The following is an 8475-nucleotide window of genomic DNA, read 5'->3' on the forward strand; positions in this document are numbered from 1 at the left end:
TTCCAAGGCATTCAGGAAGATTATTCATATAAATACACAACATTCTAGAACTATTAGGAATGAAATTACTGGAGGGGAAAAAAAGGCTAATATGATGAAGAATATCCAACAGGTTTTACCTTCTGGCTTAGCTGTATCAAAGCTGCAAGATCAACAGATTTCTGAAGTTAACCAGCACCTCAAGAAACGGGAGTTGGTGCAGAATATACCAAAAAGAACCTCACACTCTCTTGAATCAGAATTCAACTCTTTTATTCAGTTCTCCATGTTAGTAGGACAGTGTTCATTACGACTGTTAACCCCAAGTGTGGACATCACCCCATTCCACAATGCTGCTGGTCCATCCTTTCTTCCTTTCATTGTGAAGGGGGCATATCAAGAGATAAGTGTCCCCGTAAGACAGAAGACCTCCTGCTGGTGTAGAAAAACCTAGAGAAACAAACCATTGAAGAAGTTAGTCTTTTTAGCCAGAATATCAGTATCAGAAATTCAAGCAGACATCATAAAAAAAGATCTCTGTAACTGGCATCTATCTGGCTTCCTTGATAGCTGCATTACAGATGCACCAAGGACTGAGCCATGGGTACCAAACTCCTCTTCTGACCTTGGAAAAGGCCGTTCCAGGTCAAGGAGTGCGGTGCAGCGAAGGCTGTGTTCTAAAGGTAAAATCTAGTTCCTGTTACCTTTCCTGTGGGTAGAGGAGTTCAATCTCTGCAACTGTTGATCCAGCATCTTTCACAAGCATTACATTCCTGTGGAAATATTTCATGTGGAGGAAAAATTGTGTAAAAGTTTAGCAAAGTCAAACTGCAGCCTCTTTCTGCCTAGTTCTCTCACTGACAAAGCTTCAGTATTTGCTATGCGGTAAACAAACATTTCTATTCGGGCATGGACAAGCATTCCTACATCACATTACATTTGTGCTACTCCTCCCATACACAGTTGTAAAGATGGGTGGGGAGAGTAACCATAACATTTGTGTTGTTTCTCTTGGCCTTGTGTTTGTTAGATGGATGGGAAAATATACACACAAGCATACCAAGTTTCCTCCTGAAACTAACAAAATACTATACAAGTTTCAGGTTTAATACACAATGCCACTGAACACACAGAATCCAGAGAATAATAAATACTAGCAGACAGTGCTTTGCACAGTAGTAGTGAGGAAGAGAAACTGTACACACACCCTTGGGCAAATCACACTTCTTGTAAACACCAGTTATGAAATATTTACAGTTCTACAAACAGTCAATGTGACATTCCCATTCCTCATCATGGTATAAACAGTCATCTTGACTCCTGGCCTCCCACTACATTGATAAGACTCAAGAACATGGTTTAGTGGGCATGGATGATGGTTGGACTCGATGATCTTGAAGGTCTTTTCCAACCTAAATGATTCTATGATTCTAAGACAGGGTTGAAAGGATACCTGTGTATACAGCTATTGCTTAGTTTTCTCTCTCTGCTTCACTGCACCTTCCTGTTTAGTCCACGTAACACTGTGTACAGTTGTCACCTCTCCAGCTCCCTTCTCCCCAAAATATAAGTATTTTACGACACAAACTAAGCATCAAGGAAGATCAGTAGTTATCACTGCTTCCACCATAAATAGGAAATCTGCATAGAAAAAATGCCTGACTGGCCAAAGAGGTAGCAACAACTGGGTTACTGGCTAGTATAATATGGATTTTGCCTCCCTCTCTAACAACAAATGCTATTTTGTACAAGAGGGATCATCCCAATAAATTCTGTAAATTAATATATATCCCTGAAAATTTATGAATGTGATAAATCACTTTTTTCTGATTACAATACTTTATTGAAAAAAAAAAATCCGATTACCTCTAATAAAACTCCATTTCTTTTCCATTCCTGTATTAAAATACCTCAATTATATTGCAATTTTTCTAAGGCAAAAATTCAGTCCTGATTTGGAAAACTGTATATACTATATTACATTAAACCACAGATTAACATAATACAGTACCTATACTTGGGAAAAAGCAAAGCATTACATAAGGGACATTTAAAATTTCACTGTTGATCAAAAGCAACTGCACTTTCTAGTGACAGCTACACAGGATACTATTTGACAAAGACTTCTGCTACTACTGCATATACTGCAATAAAAATATACAGACCAGCAAAATCTATGTTAGACTTTAACACTCTGTCCTCATGCGGTCAAGGCCCAGATTAGCACAGCTGACCATTCTCATTAGAGAGCATTCCATGCCTATTCCCGTTTGACTGACCTCAGCCCTACACACTAGAGACATTTCAGTAGCCAATACTTTTTTAGTAAGATACGTGCACAGAAGCACATCAAAGAGTGCTGAAAGCAAAAAGAAATGGCAACAGAAGATGTAATTCAATGTACACAACACTTTCAAAGTCCTTTCTCGAATGTTTCTTTGTCTCCTCTTATTAGAAGATAGACCAAAAAGCCTTCCGCCCAGCAACACCAATGAGTACTCAACTGACACCAGACTTTGGATATACCTAGTCATGTAGTTCCTATGCATTTTGACCACTTCCCCTTAACCGTTCTGCTTCCTATAGAAATGGACAACAGAATGACATATTTAACTCCCCAAACACATTTCCTTCCTTCCTTCCAAACAAACAAAAAAAACCTATTACACTAAGACAGAGTGCTATATGCAGTTACATATAGCAAATTGCCTCCAAATAAAAAAGTAGACTTAGCAGACACACAGAAATTCACATAAATCTTTTATGAGCCCTTCCCCCACACACACTTGGCAGAGCTTAACACGCTGACATATTACTATGCAGAGTCTGTATATTCTAGTAACACTTGTACTCTTTCTAAATGGAACAAAAGGGGGATGCAGAAATACCTTGAAAATGCCTTGCCTGAGTACAATACAATGTAAACATTAACTTTTCCATCAGCCTAATCCATAATCCACTTTCCGTCAGCGTGAGGAACCTATCCATTCCTCCTTTCGCATACATACCAGCCCTTGCCTGCCCGTGGAAGTCTATGGTAAGAATGGAAAATATTCTGCATTCTCCAAACCTCTACCACATTGAAGTTACAGAGAACAGGATGCTTTGCTATGTCACATCTAGTAGGAAAAAAAAAAAAAAAAATACCCTTTTGTATTGACAGCCACATGTAAAAACATGGAGGATCTGGGAGAGTACTCTAAATTCCTGCTTGTTTTACACCCAAAAAAATCTTTCCTGAACAGTTGACACTAAGTCACCTAGAATGGTCCCCTTGCTCATTAAAAAGGCTTACATACATTTCTATGCCTCTATCCCTTACTATGCTGAGAAGTCAAAGGTTACAGCTGTATCTGGGCAAATAAGCCCATGTTCAGGGCCAGATGACCACCATTCCTCCCAAGTATTACTGTCATCTAAACTCAGTGCAGTAACTTTTTTAATCCACATGACCATCCATTCTAGTAGGCAAGTGCTACAGCTAGTTTCCATATCAACAGCTCTATACTGACTTTCAGCTCTCCTCCCTGATATGCAGTCCCCAAAGACTAGCATGCCTAGCATGTATTATGTATAGAAAGTCTGGTGAGATTCCTACTTGCAACAAAACTCTGGGAATGCTCAAGATAAGCAAAAGCTGTTTTACTGCCTCATCTCCCTCTCTGCTTAGAGACTGACATATGCTTCAGACTCCTTTGCCTCTACGACCAGAATTCACTTTCCCTCTTTCACATCTCCAGTCTGACTGGATTTAAAAAAAAACTCTCCATGAGCTTCATCTCGTATGTAGACTTTGCTCATTGTTGTATTTAACAAAACTCTCTTCAAATCTCCATCCAAAATATTTTTCACTTTGCACATTTGATCTCCTTTCACTTTGCAGTAACCCAGTTCTGGGATTTCCAGCCTGTGGTCCACATAATACTTTTAAAGGCTGTATGAAAAGTGAGAAGCTACTGAGAAAAGCGCACCAGGTGTCCATAGTCCTAAGTAGCACCTAATGCGCACTGGAGACTATTTAGTGGCCTGAATGTCAAAAACTCAGATCCAGCTTAGTTCCCATAATATAAGCGTTGTTCCTGATTTTAGTGTGACTACCCCAGATAACTACAGGAAACAGAATTTGAAATTTATCAACTAATACTTAGCTGTAAGTGAACTAGAAACACTTATCAAAGTACAAAAACTACTGCTGTGTTCTGCATATTGGTACATATTCTGACCACAGGTTTTTTTCCCCAATCCACTTGGACGCGTTTCTCTGCATTTTCAGTTGATCCAGTTTCAAACTTCCCGTATGCCAGACCATTCACCAGTGCTTCGATATCCAGCTGTTCTTCCCTTTTTACTTTCTTTTCAGAAAGAAAAGTCATCCTACTAGAGGTCAGCATTTTAATCTCTGGTAGGAGACTTACTTAAAATGGAGATATTGTTATGATGGAACATACTAATCACGTGTGCAACTATAATTCTTTAATAACGTCTAGATCAGTGTTCTCCAAAGCAGAGTGCACGTTCCCCAGGGGGTTACGCAAGACAATCCATAGGACTGGAGGAAGAAAATTTTTTTTTGCACCATTAATAAATACAATGAAATAAATGTTTAAAATAACGTTCATTTCATCTTTATCTCATCTTCTTTAATTTCTGTTTTTGTATATGTTTTATAACGTACATAGTAGTACATGTATATAACTTATAAATAAACATACATTGGGGTGCATGCTCAAAATGTTTTTACTGATAGAGATGTGCAATCAAAAAATTTGAGAGACCACTGGTCTAGATAACTGAAGAGGTGGTTGAAAGTACTAGCTGTTAGCCATTAAGTCAGAAACATTATATACTTTGTGTTTCCCGTTTTCAAAAAGAATTGTAGCTGTTGGTTCTTGAACATTTTTTCTATCTTGAGATACATGAAGTCTGCATAAAGAACACTGTCCTTTACTATCATGGTGTTTCTAAGGCATCTATCATTTCATCTATATGGCGCTCTATGAATACCACTACAATGTAATTAGTATCTACATAAAATTCACAGAAGGGAATAACGGATCTGGGTTTCAGCTTTTCCTGGTTTAGAGTTTTTACTTAAATTTCCAGGTTTGGGACTGATAGCATTTGGGTGCCTGAGAACATTCTGTACTTTTACTTTGTTCCTCTATCAATATCTTAACTCCCCCTTACATAAAAATCCTTTAACATTATGTAGAAACAAATTTTTCTTAAGTGTTATGTAAAGATATTTGAGCATCTCAATTAATAAGTTGTCCTTAAATCCTTTTCATTATATTGTAATGGGCTAATGACTGGTATGAACCTAAGAAGCAATTTATCTTCTGTACTTACCAGTTTGGATTTACTCATATGACTACTTAAACTAATCAAAAAAAGGCCAGGATTCAGAAACAGAGAGGAAAGTCTCAAAGAGGCTTTTTATAGATAGGAAACTTCACACCAGATTTTTTAAAAATTCATCTAGATTCATTTGACTAAGTGTGCACCATTGTGCCCTGCCAGACAAAATTGAGATGATTTAAGGATATGATTTAGACTTAATGCCAAACCTATTTATTTGTTATAGGTGAATCCCTGCTGTTGTCCCTAAATCTCAAGTAACCCCCATGTACCATGTGAAAATTCTGAGTTCTGAAAGTGTCATTACAGCATGAAGCTGGTTGCTTGTTATATGTATTTGTAAACTATGCTCCTTGCACAAAAAGAATGCACGCTGACAATACTAGGATAGAAGTTCTTCACACTGAAAGTGGTACCAGGCTTTAGATTCAAAGGAACCAACATTTGATGTGAAATGTTAAATTTATGATTATCACCAAGTAGCACTGTAATAAAATACTGAAGAACATTTCAAGAAGAGACCTATATGTATGAGAAGTACATAAGAGAATCACCCCAAAAGTAGGATTAAATAGCAAATGGGCAAAAAAGGAAGTAGCAAAAAAAGCAGATGGGCTCTCAGCCTATGAGGTTGACCACTGGCTGACAGTAAGGATGCTTTTTACCTTCATAAAATAAAATTCCATAGGTAAAGACTGCAGAATCTTCCTCATTTATTCCTTGGTTTTTATACCAGGTTAAAACAAACATGTCACCAATGGCATAACTGACTGATCTTCTGTGGGGCAGAGAAATGGATGGACTAGATAAATTCCTTCCAGTCTTGTTTTCCAGTACTCTTAAGATGTGGCAATTTTGGTGAAGGTTAATTTTTAAGGCATATACTGTGCCTTATAGGGGCAGTGGGGAAACTGGAATGTTGAATCAAAGATCAGAATTAGGACATCAGGTAAGCAAACACCAGATAGATCAATGTGTCTACTGTACTACAGCTAGTCTTTTGATGGTTAGAATTCTGTAAATTAGACTCACCATTCAAAGAGACAGTTCAGGGACTCTGCCTCTCTCCTCCGTCCCCCTTACTTCAGTTAATATTTTGCAATCCATTTCTCCCAGTACTGGAGGTTTGTCAGGTCACAGTCACATGAGTTTCTTCTGCTGCTGCTGCCACCTACCAGTTTTATTACTCTGTTGCAGCAGAAGGGCATACAGAAGAAGTTCTTGTTCAGCACGCACATAATCACCATCCTCTGTCTAAGATGTCATGGCTTATTCAAGTTCTACAACATTTCCCCATACGCTAGGCAAAGCACTGGGCACAACCAAGATCAATACAAGGATTTGAAAGCCATTCCGTAAAGAGGAAGGAGCATGATATGTAAAAAACCCACCTTTCCAGCAACATTAAATATTAAGACATTAACTTCTGCAGAATGCAGTAAATTTTGATCAACTCTCCCCACCAAAGGTAATTTGCAGACACTGCAAAGAACTAGCATTGTCTTTCTTTCAAGAAAATCTTCATGTAATATATATAAAATCAGGTCAGAGATGCAAAACTGTGAGCCAACATGAATTTGTTCAACAAATTTGAGGAAATGAAATTCTTTTTTTTAGACATTATTACAAACCCAGAAATCTTTCCCCCAAAAAGACACCCAACCACATGCCTGAAAGCGTTACACCCGTGTCCTATAGCAGCTGATGCACAAAAATATACACAAATAAAGGAATAGGCCTGCCCAGTGCTGAGACGCAAGAAGTGGGTGTGTCTGAAAGGAAAAAGCATTGGAAACATAAGTATAACAGGTCTGTAAAATTATCTTGCAAGTAAAATTAAAGACACAAATTAGACACTCAATTATACCAGTCAAATTGGATATCACTCCACTGACTTTCACAGAGCGATTCCAGGTTTATCTCAGTGTAATTGAGAGCAAAATTTGGCTCTAAAATTATCCCCTCCCACCTTAATTTGAAGCTGCAATTTATGGTATTGCTGATAAATTTGCTGTGTTTCAGGAAAATATAAATTGAGAATATGAACAGTAGACTATTTTATGCTGATATAGAAGAGTTATTAATGTACACAGAAAAAAGTCTGAAACAAGTGCTAATTCTTTACAGGTGTCACAGGAAATAAAATACTGCATCAGGAAACTTGGAAGCCTGTCTGTAGGCTCCTATTCTTCCACTTTGAATGGTATTCCAATTGTCTGATATTTACCTCTGACTAAAATACAGATTCTCCTCCTTAGACGAAGTAAAAAAATATTAAGTTCCCAGCACTTTTAAGTGGTTTGAGATTAAGGGAGGGAGTTACCAGAGAAGGATAAAGTGTACAAGTACTTAGATATAGCAACAAGGGCAACATAAAACGTGTCACCCCATCCTCCACAGACAGAAGTAATCAGCCCCACAGTCTTTTTGTTTAGCACACATATTTTCCCATCTGTCCTCTTTACAGGATCCTGCTCAATTGAATTTTAATAGATTTAATTTAATATTCTTAGTAGTAGTTTAGTTTTTCATACCTATCAACTCCTAATTGATGCAGTTATATTTTATGTTCACTTGGCAACTGGAAAGCATCATATCTTTCAAAAACCTAAGCTAAAATAGTACACTTGAAGGCAAACTACCTTGAAGTGATAAGGAGGAGGTGGAATTAATGTATTACAAAACTATCCCTCATATACTTACATGAGGGGACTCATTTTTGTCTCACCTGAGTAAAGCAAAGGACAATGACAGTTTTCTTAAAAGGTCAACATATATAAGGAGGGGAAATAAAGAAGAAAAGTAGGATTTTCTCTAAATACCGCTGTTAAAGAAATCATTCAAGAAGTCTCACCAAAATGAACTGATGGGAAGAAAGGAAGGCAAACAAGTTAGCAAACTTATGAAGGTTACAGTAAAAGCAGAAAAGAGTCAATTTACCTGACAACAGGTCGGTTTTGGATGTCACCAAACTGCTGCGTTTACCATTTTACCCGCTTGCATTACTGGGGGGAAAAGTTTAGGAAGGAACATTCTCAAGGACTTTTCATAAGTTCTCACTCTCGCCATCAGAAAGGGGAGAAGGGAAGGTTTTCTCTGGATTGTTTGACTTTTTTGGCTCCTGAAAAGTTTTGCAAA

General features: G+C 37.7%; 1 long non-coding RNA gene across 1 annotated transcript; it reads right to left on the minus strand.

Annotated features, from left to right (window-relative positions):
- Positions 1-230: 230 nt before the first annotated feature.
- On the minus strand, positions 231-8265 carry LOC128143164 (uncharacterized). The gene is made up of 3 exons (XR_008235661.1): positions 6370-8265; positions 684-752; positions 231-429 (listed from the first exon to the last, which is right to left on the minus strand). It is a non-coding gene; the product is annotated as an uncharacterized LOC128143164 (long non-coding RNA).
- Between the last annotated feature and the right edge of the window lie 210 nt (positions 8266-8475).

This window comes from Harpia harpyja, chromosome 6 (genome assembly GCF_026419915.1).
Source record: "Harpia harpyja isolate bHarHar1 chromosome 6, bHarHar1 primary haplotype, whole genome shotgun sequence".
Taxonomy (NCBI): Eukaryota; Metazoa; Chordata; class Aves; order Accipitriformes; family Accipitridae; genus Harpia; species Harpia harpyja.